The sequence below is a fragment of the Papio anubis genome, chromosome 6 (assembly GCF_008728515.1).
Source record: "Papio anubis isolate 15944 chromosome 6, Panubis1.0, whole genome shotgun sequence".
NCBI classification, from domain to species: domain Eukaryota; kingdom Metazoa; phylum Chordata; class Mammalia; order Primates; family Cercopithecidae; genus Papio; species Papio anubis.
In genome coordinates this window covers 92,549,667-92,563,696 of record NC_044981.1, presented here as the reverse complement: position 1 = coordinate 92,563,696, position 14,030 = coordinate 92,549,667, and the positions used below count along the sequence as shown (strand labels likewise).

Here is a 14,030-nt window from a genome sequence, read left to right as displayed (position 1 = left end):
TATGCAAGAAATGTATCAAGGTATACTCTTGGGAATAACAACTTGTGGAAGGAAGAGAAGAGAAGTATAATTGGATAGAAGGAAATGCTGGGCTGTAATGGAACCTCAGTAAGGCCTCTGCCATCTAATAGGAGCTTGGAAGTTGAGATAGCCCTTCATAGGTATCCCAAGCTAGGGGAGGAATAGAGAAGACTGGGCATTCATACCTTTGTGCCAACAGTTGAATGACAGATGCCTCACTTTGAGCAAGTAGGTTCTCTTTACCCAAAGCAATTTTGAAAAGGGTTAACAGCTAAGAGCTGACAACACTTCAGCTGCTGGGGAAATAAGTATTTTATTCTGGAGGGGGAATCTAGGTGGCACAAAAGAGTGCCCCATAGGGTAACACATATGGCACCTTCCTGCTCTGGTACTCTGATTCTTAGAACGGCAATATTATGAGGATTAGACAGCTAACAATGCTAAGGGAGAAAAGAGTCTTCATCTCACTAACCTCCCACAGAAAACAGAAATTAAAGAAGAAATTGGGGGTTTGGTGGGGTGTTGTAGGAACAAATTTAAAACACTTTTTCTTACAACTACTGGCTTTCTAAGGAAAAAATCTTACAGTTCCAAGGAGAGTAATGCTTTTGAATACATGCTATTCAACAAAACTATTACTGTAACTCAGGGGTTGGCAAACATTTTCTTTGAAGGGCTAGATAGTAAACAGTTTAGACTTTGTGGGCTATATTGCTCAACTCTGCAATAAGTTAGAAATAGTGAGAAAGCAACCATAAATAATACTTCAACCAATAGGTGTGGCTGTGTTCCAATAAAACTTTACTTACAAAACCAGGTGGTAACCCGGATTTGGCCCACAGGCTACAGTTTGATGACTGATGTAACTTAACTCATTCCCTTTCTGGATACCAGAGAGTACCATGCAAATCCTAGAAGGATTACATGACTTCCACATGAATGGGAATGAAACTGTTTTCTTGTTAAGTCATTTTAAAACTGGATTTTCTGTCACTTGCAATTGAACCCCCTTCTCTGCCTGGTGGGATTAAAGTAACTAAAGAATAAAGTAAATTACAGAAATTTGTTTTAGATGGAGTGATCAAAGAAAGCTTCTACAAGGGAGAAAAGTTTTAGCCTCTATAACTTAAGTACTGTGAGAAAAAAGAACTGATGGGTGTTTGTGGGAGCAACTATCAGTAGTCCCATATATGCATTTTAACCTGTCCCCTAATTTTAGTTAGGCATGTGGCCACCTCCAGAATAAAGATCATCTTTCCAAGCTTGTCTAACCTGTGGCTAAATGGGAGTGTGTGACTAAGTTTAAGCCAGTGGTATGTAAACAGATGTAGTATGAGCAACTTCTAGAATTGACTTTAGAAGGGCCCATGCCCTTTTCCATTTTCCCCTTCCTGCCAGTCGGAATATACATGTGCTAGCTGCAGCAGGAACAGCCCTCATAGACAATGATGTAAACTTAAAGTAGAGGCCACACACTCTGAAGACAGGATTAAGGATCCTTGGATACTGACACCATGCAGGTCTACCAGATCTAGACTGAGTACATGACTCACATTGAGAGGGACAGAAACCTTTTTTCTTGTTAAGTTATGGTTATGTTGAGCTTTACGCCACTTGCAACTTTGCCAAACTCAAATTATTATGAAAACTTACGTTAAATTGAGGGGTCCATGAGAGTCTCTAAGAGGCAAGGAAATTTAGCCAAGATCTCAAGGACAAAAAGGAGCCAAGCCTAGATAAAGCAAGAGAAAAAACTGTCCTGGCATAAGGCACTGTTTGTGCAAACATGTTGAAGCAGCAAAGAATACAGTGTATGAGAAGAACTGAAAGAAGGCCATGTACCTGACATTTTGTGAGAGAGGTGGAGAGTAGTAAAGGATAAGATTGTGTGCATGGGAAGGGCTCAAATCACAAAGGTGAGGAGCATAGATTTCACTGTAAGTATAATAGGAGGCTACTGCAGGATTTTAAGCAAAGAGGTTTGATCCAATTTGTGCCTTCCCTTGCCAGCTGCCACTGACTGCCCCTCAGCACCTGGTTTCCAGTCTCCTGTTGATGCTACCCCGTGCCTGCAAGCAGTCCTCTTGTCCTCTTGGACAAACTCCCTCCCAAGACAACCCAGGTCTGGCTCCCTACCCCAGTGGCAATACAGCGTATTCCTTCCACAGCACTTACTCCTTGCCTGCCAACAAGAGCCACTCTAGCCAACCTTTTGCCTTCAGATTTGTCAGCATCCAGACAGGGATCAATTTCTGTGTGTTCCAAGTGCCAGAAGATACATGTAAGCCTCTCAAAGTGACTCTCTGTAGTTCCCCTGTTTAGCTTAAAGGAGAGTGAAAACACTGCACCTTTCCATATTTAGTCTCTAAAGAAATCCTAACTCTAGAAACTTTATCCCCCTAGTGAATTATTTTGTACACACACACATACACAGAGTGAGCTAATAAAAGCAAATTTGCTGATAAAAGCAAATTTTGGCCACCTCCTTTGCAATACTGATCTAGCACCTCAGTTAGAATATTGGATGCATTACAGCTATTTTTCTCAGGTTTGTCCCTCAGCAGAAACTCTGAGGCAAACCAAAGAAAGTGACATAATAACATCTTTCAAAAAGATTTCCAAAACTAAGATATAATTATCAATAGTTAAATGCAAAATGCAACATTCTATTCATTTAATTAAAAATATTTTTAAGGACCTACCATATATACAGGTACTATCCTAAATCCTGAGGACACAACAATAAACAAATCTCAATTTTATAGTCCAGTAAGGAAACAGACATAGCCATGATTATCTGTGTGTACATGTAAAAAACCTACAGGTACTCATTGTATGATGCAAAAATGTAACCCAGAATGTTTAGGAAAGAACTATAAAACATTAGGAGGGCCTTCAGTATAGATCTTGTTCAGAGAGGTAGAGTGTTGGAAGATGGCCAAAGTTGAGGAGTTTGCAAGCAGGTTGCAGAAGATATCTTGAGCTAAGCAAGAAATTATTGAAGTCTTAGTCAAAAATAGAGCTACGGATCTGTAATTTTTTAACGCAGCAGGATAAGGGGGAAAACAGGTAACTGAGGGAAAAATGCAAGAGATTGTGACTAGAAGCAGGGCAGGAAGCAGTGCATCATGCTACCTGTGTGGTAGAATCTTTCTCCCTTGAAGGAAGCTACTTCTAACAGGCAGACAGATATATTCCAGTTCTTTCACCTGTGGCACATTATAGGTGATGACATGCTTATAAAATGTAAAGGAGAGAATAATTTACTTTTCTCGATGTGGAGGTGTTATGATAGGACATGACATCACAGAAAGAATGATATTAAGTTGTATACAGGAAAGTAAGCAAATTCTACTAGGCAGGAAGTGGACAGGAACACAGGGCATCTGCTGCCTTAGCCGTACAGCATCTCATCCTCCTTCCTCTGGCAATAGCATTCTGCTTTTGCTTTGGAGAACCACTCCTCCTTCATTCCCCATTGTCTTAGAGTGACTGTCAATTCAGGTATCCTATTCCCATCCCTTTTCCAAATCTACAGGTAACTTTTCAGATGTGTTAAGAAACAGAAGGTAAAGGACACAGAACAGTTTTACCTATTTAAAATAAGCATTTATCAACCCATCTTTATTTGCATAGTGATATTCTGATATAGGATGGAATTCAGGGCTTGCAAACTGACAGCCAGAAGGCTAATTTGGCCTATTAATGTGTTTTTCTTCATGCATATCTGGTTTTTACTAAAATATATATGCAACCCTCTATAAAGGGGAGTTTATAGTCTCCAGATCACCACAGGTTTCTCTCCTATAAATTATTCTCTCTTTTACATTTTATAAGTGTGTCATCCCCTGTCTTATACCAGCCATTAGGACTCAAGTGGACATGAAATGGACAACTCAGATTACTTATTTTTAACTTTTTTTTTTTTAGAGACAGAGTCTTGCTAGTCACCGAGGCTGGAGTGCAGAGACATGTCGTGATCATAGCTCATTGCACTGGGCTCAAGCAAGAAATCCTCCTGCCTCAGCCTCCTGAGCAGCTGAGATTACAAGCACATGCCACCATACCCATAAGTTTAATTTTTAATTTTTATTTTTGGAGAGATGGGGTCTCACTATATTGCCCAGGCTGATCTCGAACTCTGTGCCCAGCCTTTTCAATGTAATTACCACAACAAGCCAGACAGGTACAAATGGAAAAAGAAGATCCCAAGAGAGGTAAAGTGGCTTGTTTCTGAAATCAGATTTGTCTGCAAAACCATCCTGAGTCTTCCCTACCACATCTAAAAACCAATTCATTTTTTGATTATGGCCATTCTTGCAGGAGTGAGGTGGTATCACATTGTGGTTTTGATTTGCATTTCCTGTATCATCAGTGATGTTGAACATTTTTTCATATGTTTGTTGGCCATTTATATATCTTCCTTTGAAAATTGTCTATTCATGTCCTTAGCCCACTTTTTGATGGGATTGTTTGTTTTGTATGAGATCCTTGTAGATTCTGGATCTTAGTCCTTTGTCAGATATATAGTTTGTGAAGATTTTCTCCCACTCTGTGGGTTGTCTGTTTACTCTGCTGATTATTTATTTTGCTGTGTAGAAGCTTTTTAGTTGAATTAAGTCCCATCTATTTATTTTTGGTTTTGTTGCATTTGCTTTTGGGTTCTTGGTCATGAAGTCTTTGCCTAAGCCTATGTCTAGAAGGGTTTTTCCAAAGTTATCGTCTATAATTTTTATGATTTCAGATCTTAGACTTAAGTATTTGATCAATCTTGAGTTGATTTTTGTATAAGGTGAGAGACAAGGATCCAGTTTCATTCTTCTACATGTGGCTTGCCAATTATCCTGGCACCATTTGTTGAATAGGGTGTCCTTTCCCCATTTTATATTTTTGTTTGCTTTGTCGAAGATCAGTTGGTTGTAAGTATTTGGCTTTATTTCTGGGTTCTCCATGTTGTTCCATTGGTCTATATGCCTATTTTTATACCAGTACCATGCTTTTTTTGGTGACTATGGCTTTATAGTATAGTTTGAAGTTGGGTAATGTAATGCCTCCAGATTTGTTCTTTTTGCTTAGTCTTCCTTTCACTATGTGGGCTCTTTTTTGGTTCCCTATGAATTTTAGGAATTTTTGTTGTTGTTGTTACGTGAAGAATGATGGTGGCATTTTGATGGGAACTGCACTGAATTTGTAGATTGCTTTTGTCAGTATGGTCATTTTCACAATATTTGTTCTACCCATTCATGAGCATGGGATTTGCTTCTATTTGTTTGTGTCATCTATGATTTCTTTCAGCAGTGTTTTGTAGTTTTCCTCATAGAGGTCTTTCACCTCCTTTGTTAAGTATATTTCTAAGCATGGATATGGTGAAAAGGGAACAATTTTGCACTGTTGGTGGGAACGTAAACTAGTACAACCACTGTGGAAAACAGTGTGGAGATTCCTTAAACAACTAAAAGAAGATCTACAATTTGATCCAGCAATCCCAGTCCTAGGTATCTACCCAGAGGAAAAGTCATTATACAAAAAAGATACCTGCACATGCATGTTTATAGCAGCACAATTTGCAATTGCAAAAATATGGAACCAGCCCAAATGTCCATCAATCAATGAGTAGATAAAGCAAATGTACACATACATACCATGGAATACTACTCAACCATAAAACAGAATGAAATAATGCCATTCGCAGCAACCTGGATAGAATTGGAGACCATTATTCTAAGTGAAGTAATTCAGGAATGGAAAACCAAACATCATATATTCTCACTCATAAGTGTTAGCTAAGCTATAAGGATGCAAAGGTATAAGAATAACACCGTGAACTTGGAGACTCAAGGGAAGGGGCAGGAGGTGGGTGAAGGATAAAAGGCTACACATTGGGTGCAGTGTACACTGCTTGGGTGATGGGTGCTCCAAAATCTCAGAAATCACCACTAAACAGCTTATTGATGGCTAGGCATGGCAGCTCATGCCTGTAATCCCAGCACTTTGGGAAGTATAGGCAGGCAGATCACTTGAGGCCAGTAGTTCCAGACCAGCCTGGCCAACATGGTGAAACTCCATCTCTACTAAAAATACAAAATTTAGCTAGGTGTGGTGGCACATGCCTGTAATCCCAGGTACTCAGGAGGCCAAGGATGGAGAATCACTTGAACCCAGGGGATAGAGGCTGCAGTGAGACAAGATCACACCACTGCACTCTACCCTGGGAGACAGAGTGAGACTCCTTCTCAAAAAAAAAAATTTAAAAAAAGACCTTATTCATGTAACGAAACACCTGTTCCCCCGAAAACCTATTGAAATAAAAAAATAAAATAAAAATCAATTTACCCAATAAAAACATTCCCAATTATTCAGGAGATATTTATTCAGCATCCTCAAGATGAAGGTGCTATGCTTTGAAGGTATGATGTTAAATAAAAGCTGACATGGTTCCTCTCCTCTTAAAGCTTAGAGTGTACTGCAGGATATAACTATTATCAAATAATTACATACATTAATAGAAAATTATAACTGTGGCAATAACTTCCAAAATGAACAATGTGGGTACCCATAACAGAGGAATTTAGCATTATTAGGGAGGTCTTGGAAGGCCTCCCTGAGGAGGTGATGCATGTAGAGATCTGAAGAATGGGTAGCAGTGCTAAGAGGAGAAAAAAAGCATATTGTAGGTAGAGAGAAGAGCATGTAAAAAGGGAAGGTGAGAGGAACTTAAAAGAGACCAGTATGGCAGACTCACATTGATAAGGGTGATTTTGGTTCTGTGCAAGCTAAGTAGGAGTAGTTAAGAGTCAAAACATTCAGTGTCATGCTGGGTGCAGTGGCTTGAGCCTGTAATCCCAGCTACTTGGGAGGCTAAGGCTTGAGGACAACTTAAGGTCAGGAGTTTGGAAGACCAGTAGGTATGCTGCCTAGGCAACATAGTGAGACCCTATCTCTACAAAATAAAAATAAAAAAGAGCATTCAGTGTCTTATAGGCTTTATTATGATTTGTTTGAATCTTAAGAGCACTGATTTTAAAAATGGGAGAGAATGATGTTATCATGCTAGCATTTTGGGAAAAAAATCACTTTGCATGAAGTGTGAAGAAGCATGGGGTGGATAGGTCAACATGCAGAGTGAATGTTGGTTGACAAGTTAGGAAGCTATTGTAGTTCTTGGTGAGAAATATTCATAGCTCTTCACAGCTTTACTTTAGATGGTAAGGATAGAGATAGAGATAAGTGGCTGGGTTCTGAGGAATTTAAGTGAAATTGAAAACATTTGATGAGAAAGTAAACATGAGGATGAGGAGATAAGATTGTCAAAACAGGCTACTCTATTAAGGCTTTAGGATTTTTGTCATGAAAGAATGTGGTACCATTTACAAAGATGGCCATTTCTGTAAGAGCATTTGCTTAGGAAAAATAATAATGCATTCATTATTGGACATCAAATTTGAAGGTTTTTTTGAGGCATCCATGAGGAGATATTAAGCAAGCAGTTTTATTTAAAGATCTGCAGCTCAGAGGAGAGGTCTGGATAGAGATATAAATTTTAGAGTAATCTGCATGGAACTAGTAATAGAAAATGTGTCTGGAGTAGGTTGGTTAGGAAAAAATATAGAGTGTGAAGAAGGGTAAGGTAATTTATGTACAAAGAAAGGTAAGGGAACGCATGGGAACTGTCTGTACTTTCTGTTCGATTTTTCTGTAAACCTAAAAATTCAAGTTGGGTGCAGTGGCATGTGCATATAGTCCCAGCTACTCAGGAGGTTGAAGTGAGAGGATCCCTTGAGCTCAAGAGTTTAAGACCGGCCTGGGCAACATAGCATGATTCCATCTGTAAAAATGAAATGTGAAAAAAACTTTTTAGATAATCCTAAAAATGCTCCAAAAATAAGGATATTAGTTAAAAGATATATAGAGAGCATGAGCCCTGAAAGGTGCTTATTATCATTTGGTTAGATTCAGAATCAATGTTACTATTTAAATACAAGAAAACAAGGTTTTGCTTTATTGATTGATTGATTGATTGATAAAAGAGTCTCACTCTGTCACCCAGGCTGGAGTGTGGTGGCCGATCTTGGCTCACTGCAACCTCTGCCTCCCCTCCTGGTTTCAAGTGATTCTCCAGCCTCAGCCACCCAAGTAGCTGAGATTACAGGCGAGCAACCCTACCACCTGGCTAATTTTTGTATTTTTAGTAGAGACAGGGTTTCACTATGTTGGCCAGGCTAGTCTTGAACTCCTGACCTCAGGTGATCTACCTGCCTGCACCATTCAAAGTGCTGGGATTACAGGCAAGAACCACCATGCCTGGCTGCTTTATTTATTTTTTAATTTTTAAAAATTTTTCAGAAACAGGGTCTTGCTCTGTCATTCAAGTGGAAGTGCAGTGGTGCAATCATAGCTCACTGAAGCCTCCAACTCCTGGGCTTAAGCAATCATCTTGTTTCTGCCTCTCAAAGGGCTACGACTATAGGCATGTGCCACCATGCATAGCCAATTTTTTTAATGTTTTGTAGAGACAGGGTCTTGCTTTGTTCCCCAAGCTGATATTGAACTCTTGGCTTGAAGCAAGCTTTATTGTTTTTTTTTTTAAGGATGTTATTAGTTATGTTAATGATCTATTACTATGTAATAAGTTATACCAAGACTTAGTGGCTTGAAACAACAAATTTATTATATCATAGTTTCTCAAGATAACAAAATTTTATTATATTAGTAAAATTTATTATCTCATCTAGAAATCTGGAGGTGGCCTAACTGAATCCCCTGCTTCAAGGACTTTTATAGGTGTAGTCAAGTTGTCACTCACTGTGGGTGGTTAGCTGGCAGCAATGTTGCTAAAAGAGTTTAGTCAACTGTGAAAGGGCAGACAGTCCACACTAGGACTGATCTCAATTTTCACTCCAATTGTAGGTCCAAGGGCGGTTGGACCTACATTAGGTGATTCTCAAAACCACCCTAATCTTTGATAATGTGCGAGAGAAATTCATAGAACTCATTGAAAACTATTACATTCACAATTATGGTTACAAGGAAAGGATACAGATTCAAATCAGCCAAGAGAAGAAACACATAGGGCAGAGTCTAAGAAAGTATCAAACTTCTGTTTGGTGAAACTTCTGTTTTCTTTTCCCAGTGGAGTCATGATGTGTTACTTTCCCAGTGTCAACCTGTGACAATATGCACAGAATGCTGCTAACCAGGGAAGCTCACCTGAGCCTCAGTGTTCAGAGCTTTTAGTGGGTCCTCATTATGCAAGCATGTTAGCGTGATTACTCACATGGTTGATCTCCGTCTCCAGGTTGACTGATACCACATGACTCAAAGACCCACCCTAAATTACATTTTTGATCTTTCAGGCATGGCCAACTGCCAGCCCAAATCACATTGTTAGATTATCCTGTATGATCCTAGGCCCCAACATTCCAGGGGCTTAGAAATTACCTCTCATAAGCCAAGGGCAAAGGCCCAGACTCCTTTTTGGACAAGATTAAATTATCTACTATATACTTGCCCAGGCCTAGTCATCTCAAAGCTCGACTGCAGAATAATCTGCTTTCCAAACTCACTCAGATGATTGTTGGCAGAATTTAGTTCCTTGTGGACTGATGGACTGAGGACCATGGTTCTTCACTGCCTATTGTCCAGAGTCTACTCTCAGTCTTTGCCATGTGGGCCTCTCTAACATGGCAGTTTACTTCATCAAAGTGAACTAGCCAAGAAGCTGAGAGGGTAAGAATGCTAGTGAGAGGGCGTGTTCTAGCAAGATGTAATCACAGTCTTTTGTAAGCTAATCATGGAAGTGATATCTCATCACTTTTTGCTTTATTCTATTCAATAGAAGCAAGTCTTTAGGTTCGGCCAACACTCAAGGGCAGAAGACTGCACAAGGACATGAATACTGGCAGATATTACTGACAGTCGTCTTAGAAGATGCCTATCACAGTAGGCTTAGGGAAAGAAGATAGGAGAGAGGGAGTGGTTGAACATTGAAGAAATAGTGGTAACCGAAGGATCAAGCTCCTGGGGGTAAAAGAAAATGGATTAAGAGCACATGCAGGAGGGAAAGATGCTAAAGCTATAGAAAAATGAATGAGGATCAATAATGGAGTTTTTCTTGTATGTAGATTTTTTCAAGGTTCTATGTGGTGTATTCCCTTGTTAATGACAAAGTGCCTTGAACAGTTGTATGAAAAGTCCTTTTCCTTTTATAGGAAAGTTGTTCCTTCTTAACCAACTACATTTCTCTGTAGTTGTTTAAATCAGAACATGCGTGCCAGGGAGTAGCACTTGAGAGGTTAAGAGTTCATTATCTGTTGCACAAAATTAGTGCATTAAAATACTGTGGGTCAACAGAAAGTCAGCTTATGGTAGGTTGTATAAACATTTGCAATAGATAGCTCATGGAGATAACCTAATATTTTCAATAGCACAGCACAGAACTAAAAGCCATATCTAAGTTGAGCTATCTCTGTGTATCCTCAATACTGGCCAACTGTAATAATAAGATCACTAGAACTGGATTTAATATTGATCAGATATTGCTACAATGTTGAATCCAATTCTAGACTTAAGAACAGTTACTATAAAGAGGTAAGGTGATCTTCGTTTACATTTAAGGGATAAGAAGTAACAGTCTTAAAATTTAAATAAGATTTCAATTAAAATCATAACTTTTCTGAAACTGAGACCTTTTAGTCAGTGGACTATATCATATTAAGTTGAATTTGTGAAAAGTTTCCCTCCTACAAAACATGACATTCATATTAAATTGTTTGACTTTGACTCTGATATCTGAAAACACAAGAATATATTATCAAATAGATGGTTTGTGGGTATATTTTTTAAAAAGCAGTAAGTTAGAATGGGTTCACTTATTATACAACATTCAAATTCTATCATATGTCTTCCCTGGTTTTTGTTGTTGTTGTTGCTGCTGTTGTTTTTGGCTTTTTATTTATTTATTTATTTATTTATTTATTTATTTTATTTTTTGAGATGGAGTCTCGCTCTGTCACTCAGTCTGGAATGCAGTGGCACGATATCGGCTCACTGCAACCTCTGCCTCCCGCGTTCAAGCGATTCTTCTGCCTCAGCCTCCCGAGTAGCTGGGACTGCAGGTGTGCGCCTCCATAACTGGCTAAGTTTTGTATTTTTAGAGACAGGGTTTCACCATGTAGGCCAGGCTGGTCTTGAACTCCTGACCTCAAGTGATCCACCTGCCTTGGCCTCCCAAAGTGTTGGAATTACAGGTGTGAGTCACCGTGACTGGTCTGTCCTCCCCTCTTTTACCAAGTAGCTGAATGGTGCTGGAGAAAATGACAAAATCATGATGACTGAACTCTAATTTTTTGTCACAAATCTCAAATGATCACTCAACACTTTCAGACATTATTATCTTTCCCTAGTAAATATACTTTTCTACTCACCAATATGACAATATCACACCTCTTCTCTAATCTCTAGTAACTACTCCTTCTTCTCACTTCCAGTTGATGTGTCACAGAGAAATAGATGAAATAAAACAACAACTCAACATTCCAACACCTAGTACACCACCTCCAGCCATCTTAATCTGTATACCTTTTACACTTCCTATTACGATAAAAAATTTTTCTTGATCCTATCAGAGGTTGATATGTCATCTGTGTAGTGAATATTATCCCCTCTCATCTTTTCAATGCCTTTATTCTTGCAATTATTCCCCTTCTGAGCATCTTTTTTCCTTCCATTTAATAATTGCCATAGCCTCGCAAACATGTTCTAACATCTTTTATCCCCAAAATACCATTTCTTGATCCCTATATGTCCCTCTGCCCTATTTTTATGCTTTATTTTCAATTAAATTCCTGGGTAAAGTTTCGATATTTGCTGATTCACCTCCCATTTTCTATATGACCCACTCCTATCAGATGTTTTTCCCCAACTACTCAACTTAAACGGCTTTTATCAACATTAGTAATGACCTATTTCTTGCCAATACCAATGATTAATTTGTCTTCCTTTATTATTTCACTTATCAGCACTATTTGACATAGCTTACCCATTCTTTCACAAAATACATCTCTTGGATTTCATGACAGACATCATACCATACCACACACATTTGATTTTTCTCCTTTGGATTAGCCTTATTTCTTGCTTTTCTTTGCTGGCATTTTCTGGATTACTAGCAAGCTGAACATCTAAAAGTTTTCAGAGTTTTAGCTCTTACATGTAGGTCTATGATCCTTACTGGGTTAAATTTTATAATATGAGGTAAGTTCATTTTTAAGTGTATCAGTATCCAATAGTTCTCTCACTATTTGTTGAAAAGACTATCCTTTCATCATGGAATTACCTTTGCCAAAAAGCAGTTGATCAAATGTGTATAGAGGCCTATTACTAGAGTCTCTAATCTATTTCACTGGCTATGTCTAGCCTTAGATCAAATCATACTGTTTTGATTATTGTAACTTAATGGTAAGTCCTGAAATCAGGTACTGGAAATCTTTCAATACTATTCTTACTCAAAATTGTTTTGGTTAATCTAGGCCCTTGCATTTCCATATCGATTTTGGAATGCATTTGTCAGTTTCTACAACAGAAAGTTCTCTACGATTAGGATTTTGATTGGCAGTCCTTTGAAGCCATAGATAAATTTTAGGAGAACTTTTAATAATATTGAGTCTTCCAATTTATGATTATGCTATCTCATTCTATTTACTTGAATATTCTTGAATTTTTTTCAGCAATATTTTGGAATCCTTGGCAAACAAAATCTGATGCATATTTTGTTAAATTTAAATATTTTTATGTCATTAAATGGTGTTGTTTTCTAAATTCTGATTTTCAAATTGTCATTCCATGTCTATAAAATACAATTAATTTTTGTGTATCACTGAGCCCCGCCAGCTATCTGAACTCACAGTTTTTGTAGATATTTGTAGGGAGTTTTTAGGATTTTTTATATGAATAATTATGTCATCTGAAAATCAAGACAGTTTTACTTCTTCTTATCCAATGTATATGACATTTACTTCTTCCTCTTCCTTACTGCATTGACTAGTTACCTCCAGTAAAATGTTGAGAGAAGTGGAAAAAGTGGACATTATTGCCTTTTTCTCAATCTTAGGGAAAGAACATCCATTTTTTTTTTCTTTTTGATTATACTTTTAAGTTCTAGGGTACATGTACACAACATGCAGGTTTGTTACACATGTATACATGTACCATGTTGGTGTGCTGCACCCACTAACTCGTCATTTACATTAGGTATATCTACTAATGCTATCTTGGAATATAATCCTATTCCAAGAACATTCATTTGTATAGCTAAGTATGAAGTTAATAGCAGGTTTGTCATAGATATCACATCTCAGGTAGGGAGTTTCTTCCATTCTTAGTTGGCAGAGAGTTTTTGTCATGAATGGATGTTGAATATCTCAAGTGATCTTCCAGCATCTATTGAGATGACAGTTTTTCTTTCTATAGACTTGATATAATGAACTGATTACTTGTAGAAATTTGAATAACCTTGCATTCCTAACATGAATCTAATTTTCTTGTCATATGTCATGCTGTTTGTTTGTTTTGAGACAGAGTCTTGCTCTGGAGTGCAGTGGTGTGATCTCAGCTCACTGCAACCTCCGCATGATGGGTTCAAGTGATTCTCCTGCCACAGCCTCCTGTGTAGCTGGGACTACAGGCACACGGCGTCATGCCTCGCTAATTTTTCTATTTTTAGTAGAGACAGGGTTTCACCATGTTGGCCAGGCTGGTCTTGAACTCCTGACCTCAACTGATTTGCCCGCCTTGGCCTCCCAAAGTGCTGGGATTACAGGCATGAAACACAGCACCTTGCCATCGTATGTTATCCTTTTTATGTACTGCTGGATTTTGCTTGCTAACATTTCTGCCTTTAAGTTTGCATGGGATATCGGATTGTAATTGTCTTTTGTCTTTGTCAAGTTTTGATACCAGTGTGGTGCTAGCCTCATAAGACAAGCATCCAATCTCCTATTTTCTGTAAGAGT

The 14,030-nt window shown here is 38.3% G+C and overlaps 1 long non-coding RNA gene across 3 annotated transcripts in view; it reads right to left on the bottom strand.

The window, feature by feature from the left end:
* LOC110742995 overlaps positions 1-14,030 on the bottom strand; it is a 645,960-nt gene that overhangs the window by 630,266 nt on the left and 1,664 nt on the right. The window lies entirely within an intron of this gene.